This window comes from Polyodon spathula, chromosome 25 (assembly GCF_017654505.1).
Source record: "Polyodon spathula isolate WHYD16114869_AA chromosome 25, ASM1765450v1, whole genome shotgun sequence".
Taxonomy (NCBI): Eukaryota; Metazoa; Chordata; class Actinopteri; order Acipenseriformes; family Polyodontidae; genus Polyodon; species Polyodon spathula.
Window position 1 is genome coordinate 3,974,142 of NC_054558.1, and position 5,969 is coordinate 3,980,110.

Consider the following 5,969-nt stretch of genomic DNA (forward strand, 5'->3'; position numbering starts at 1 on the left):
TCTCTCTCTCTCTCTCTCTCTCTCTCTCTCTCTCTCTCTCTCTCTCTCTCTCTTTCTCTCTCTCTCTCACTGCAGTAGTACTAGTTCTCTCACCCCCCTCTTTTGCTCTACTCACGCTCTCTCTCCCTCCCCTTCTCCCCCTCGCTCTCTCCCTTTCCTGATTTGCAATGCTCCTCACAGCACTCTGCTTGCCGTACTCCCCAATGCCCTGTCCCAACATTCAAGGGCAATCCTAAAGAATCAATATGCAAAGCTGCCCCCCCTGTGAACATGCTGCCGGCTTATTCCAAGCTGTGTGTGAAGAGAGGGGGAAGGAAAAATCAAAGACTATTCCTCGCACACTGCAGCAAGCTGGAGAGGCGCTGCTCAAGGAGTGACAAGGCTGACCAATCACATAGCTTTTTTTTCTTCTTCCTCTGTTAAACTAAGGGTAGGCACTTTATTTCCAGATACAGGCAGTGCCTACCTGGTTCCCCCCATTGTGGATGGAGGAAAAGAAGGGATGACGCTCTACACCGATCCTTCCTCAAAATCAGAACCAAACTGCTACTCAATTCACTATTAGTCATTCAGCAGTCTAAAACATTGCTTCATATTATTATTATTATTATTATTATTATTATTATTATTATTATTATATATTATTATTATTATTATTATTAGTAGTAGTAGTATCAATGTTAGCGGTAATAATAATTGTAAAATTTAATTTTTTTAAACAAATTGCTGAGTGTAAGACTGGTTTTTGAATAATTTAAATTTCTAGTTTTTAATAATTTAAGATTTATCTAAACTGGCTTTTGCTACAGAACAATTTAACATTTTATATAAAAAACATTGTAGGTAAAGGAATGTACAAATAAAAATAACACTGAAATGTGAGTATTGATGGTGCCTTTGTTTAATGCTGGAGACTAGGCTGTAGATCCCTGAAGGAAGCAGTGGTAGCCCCAGTTCTATACTGCAACCTGATTTAACAAGCTGAGTTCATGGTGCAGATGGAGATAAGGAAAAAAAAAACCTCTGTTCTCTGTGGCTGTTGAGTTGTTTTTCCCAAACGGGATACCTTAGATTTGAAAGAGATGCATTAACCCCACCCCAAGTGTAAAGGCTATTGATCGCTGAACAGTAACAAATAGCCAGGACCTCTAGATCTCTGCGGGCTGCTGTAGGACCAGAATGATCAGCAGAATGATTTGCAACTTATCAAAAGGGAGAAACACAGTCTGCTAGTATCAGTTTATCCATGTGAGGGAGAGGGTTCACCGATAATTCAGAGAAGCAGCACAACTCTAGCACATGGAAACCATTGTCTTTAAGCTGCATTGCTCAACAATCATGCATCGTTTTCCACTCAAACACGATTCCTTGCCGTTTAACGTTTAACCCTCCAGTGCACGCATCAGAAAGCAGAACTTGTTGTCGCTGCACCGTTCTGTTTCTCATGCTTTTTCCATGGTTTTGCTAAGCACTTACCTTCGTTTTCCATGGCATGTTTTTTTAATATGCTTTACCATATCTGTCTGGGCTTTACAATGCTTGCATGCGTATTCCCATGCTTTATTACATTTTGTTATATACTATGGGAAACTTTTACAAGGAAACATGCAGTACAAAGACCAAAAATGACAATGCAACCCTACATTTGCAATGTAATGGTTCTGTACTGAGGGGTGAGGGGAGCCACAATGGCATGAGCCGTTTGTAGAATGACACCACAGCTGTAACATGTTCATAGTTTGACATACCAGAGGTGTCACAACCAATGGTACTGCATAGTGCTGTGGTATCATTTCCAGGAAAGCACCATTTAAGGACTATGCAATATTTGTGTTGCAATTCCTGGTAATGGTGTAGTCTGGCAATGGTTCTGCCAGGGTATCTTCTGGGGTGGCACTGGTATTATAATGGTATCTCAATGGGATTTTTTTTAACCTGAAATCAGTGATTTTGGTGACACGAGCCTTCGGCCACCCCGATTAACACCTGCCTTCTGCAGAGCATTGCAAGGGCGGTCGTATTTATTATCTGTCAGTGATAATTATTGTCTCGCCTTTAACGTGTTGCCTTGACAGCTCCCCAGCAGTGAGCACTCAAAACCAACAGAGGCCCCATCACTGTGTTTGCAACAGGGAATAAGTGTCTCCTCCTGCCTGCCAATAAAGACACCCGATTCACAATGCCACTGCTAACTATATGCAAGGCAGAGTATAGAAAAATGTTTCAGTGCATCAGTACATGTATATTTGTGACGCACTTGATAATGTCGAGGCAAAACAAGATAACTGTTAGATTAAAATGTGTTTAAAAATCAAAAACGGAAATTGAGCAGAATCTTCCCCTTCGTATTAATTAGAGGCGTATTCTGCACTTGAAACCACTGAAAAATTGACCCAGGATTCTGAAAGAGCTGTGGATCGTTTTGCTACAGGTTGTGCCAATGATTTGTTAATCGGCTCTCATAAAGAGACATTACCAGGTGGGCTGAATGCAGCAGATTCTCCTGCTGCATATAAACTGCCCGATTATAACTGAATAGGAATAGGAAAGCAGCAGGGCAATAACAGCTCATACAAAATGAACCTTACATGCTGTATGAAAGGAATTACTTCCAGATATGTTCATATAAGACCCCTCCAGGTAGGATAGGGTTGCAAATAGGTTGCACAAAAACAATATGATCTGTCTTAACAGATAGACTACAGGATCACCAGCCATTAGCAATAGGTGCATTCTGGAAAACGGAAACACCTGCATTCTTGCCCATTGTGACTGAAAGTGATTGGGATATGAAGCTTTTAAATGTCACATGATACCTGTCTGGGATACCATTTGCATAACAAGTGAATCAGCCACGCAGCGTATTGTAGGTGCTTTTGTTTTAGCGTTCCGATTTTAAAAAGCCTTTCAGATGCATGCAGTGCGCACTGGCGCTCACACACACAGCTGCGTCTGAGCCGCTGCCTGTTTGTCATTGGCATGCTGGTGCCATGCCGCTGAGTTTCTGTGGAGCTGACAGCATTCCTGTTGTAGTGCACTGCAATCTTACTCCAATCTCACTCCAATCTGTTTGGGGAGTACCTTCTGCTGCCGATTCAGGAAACAGATTGGAGCTATCAACAACGCAGTCACACGTGCTGGAAGCAGCAAGATTCAAGTCAAGTTCCGTGTCGTTTTAGTTACTACAGTATAGGCAGAAATTAATATTCCATTTAAATTCAAATTCTCAGGCAGGTAAAACTTAGAAAAAAAATCATTAGCAGTGTTGACATAGGGCATTAGTGGTTGTTTGTGTTTATGTATGCATGTATGCATGTATGCATGTTTGCATGCATATATGATAGAGGATATGCATGGCCTGGTGACTACAATGATAAAGCATAGCTCTTGTGGTGGAAGAGCCTTTAGTCATTATGCACCTGTATTATGGAACAATCTTCCAGTTTAAATCTGTAAAGCTGACTCAATAAAAGCATTTAAATCAAAGCTTAAAACACATCTTTATGCAGAGGTCTTTTTGTAGATTGGAATGGTCTATTTTAGAATTGTGTTAATATTTATTTATTTATTTGTATGAGGCACTTTGGGATTCCTTTGGGATGCCTAAATTTGATTCAGTGATTGATTAATATATATGATGGCTGGACTTCAGAATCATCATAACCCGCTAGACAGAAGGTGGCACGGTTTACACTTGACTGAACCCCTGAACGTTTTCATAAGGAATATATTCCTAATAATGGAAGATACAAGCCATCTATTATCTGTATATAATATCTACCAGTTCACAAAATGTGAAGTGGTGATGGGCCATTCTGTCTTCTTCATAAGCGTTTGGAAAGCTTTACGTTATATTATATTCACGCATCCCATACAATATTCTTAGACTTATAGGTGTTATTTCTTAATTACCTTTGGAACAAACCCTTTTAAATATCTTCAGTGACACACACACGCACACACACGCACACACACGCACACACACGCACGCACGCACGCACGCACGCACGCACGCACGTAAATAAAATAAGTCAGAGAGCACCAGGGGGTTATGCGCATACAAAAATAAGAAAGACGTATTTGAAGTTATTTTATTGCCAGGCTCTTTGCCCTGTGAGATCTCAAGCAGTAATCAATCAAGGAAATGACTTAACTGAATCAGGAATGAGAACATACAGGGTAATGCTGCCACTACAGCCCAGCGCATAAAACCACTCCATAAATCATGTTTTACCAGCAAGCTCTGCATTATTACATTCGCCGCTCTGAGTTTATAACCCTGCTGCCCCCACCCTTGTAACAACGTAGACTTCAAGTAGTCCCCCCCCCCCCCCCCCCGTTCCACAAAATGTCACTGTCCCTCAGAACAATCTGTAACAATGATTAATAGCTCAGATACTTAATATAATTACTTGATGGTTGCAGACACCGACATTGAGGAAGTACCGTGTCTATATAGAAAAGGGTAAGCAATTGAAATGCATAGATGCACAGCATTGAACAAACAGCCCATTGATGGGAGCTGATATTCTAGATGCTTTGTGAGCATTCTAGCATTTTAAACTGCCACATTATTTTAATCGGTACTGAATTCAAATGAATGAATCAGCAATTCGTCGTGAATCAAACACTTATTCGTCTACCTTATTCCAATCCTCATTCCTGTAGACTGCTGCTAGGACCATGACTTGGTGATCGTGATGACCTGCACGGTGATCTCAGTTCATGAGTTCAGAGACACTTGCTGATGCTGTTGGCAGCTGAAGAGCATGACTGTTTAGACCTAAAGGATGAGGAAGCTTGTGTGCTAGCAGCAAGATATACCTCTAGGGAATTCATAAGGAGAAACAACTGGAAGAATGTATCACAAAGTTATTGGGAATCGTATTTTAATATGTGACACAACGGGTCTATTTTACTGATCTAAACAGTGTCTGATCTAAATACGACCGCTCCTTAACTTGATATTAATCCTTCTGATCTTTATCCCAGGACTAATTTATTTATTAGAATTAGTTAATAAAATTACTACAGATAAGACTAATAAAAAATACAGTGAAATCAGGTCTGAAGAAAAGAACTGCAGTGCTAAGATCTGCCACTGCCTAGACCATTACAGTACAACCAAGCAGCTTTAAATAGTTTTAGTGAAGACGGTTTTAGGGTGACTTCAATATGAAGTTTACATGGATTTACATCTATAACAGGACCTTGTAATGCACAGATGCACACACACACACACCCACTGATGGGAGCTGACACTACACACACACACACACACAAACACACACTCTCACACACACACACACACACACACACACTTTACACACACACACACACACTGACATTCAAATGACACACACACACACACACATTCACACACACACGTGAATCAAACACACACACACACACTCACACACACACACACACACACACACACACACAATCACACACCACACACACACACACACACACACTGCTGACACACACACACACACACACACTCTCACACACACACACACACACTTGGTGATCGTGACACACACACTCTCTCACACACACACACACACACACACACACAACACACACAGTGCAATACACATGATGTTAATAACTTTGATTGCACGTTGTTAATTACGGTTGTCAATTACAATTAATTATAACTATATATATATATATATATATATATATATATATATATATATTAGAATCTATCACTATTTTAAAATTATTTATATATTCCTTTTTTAAAATCTTGTCACAATCTGAAAATGTTTGGCTTTTGCTGTACATGTTGGCATGCTGCTTAACTTTGCATGACCTAAAGTGTTTCTTATGTGTGGATAATGACAATGGTTTCAGGTGTTATAGTGTAGGGTTCATGCTGGTCACTTGTGAAGTGACTGAAGCTTCATCTGAACTGAGCCACTGCAGGGTTCTTGAGATTAATTTAGCCTCTGTCTTAAATA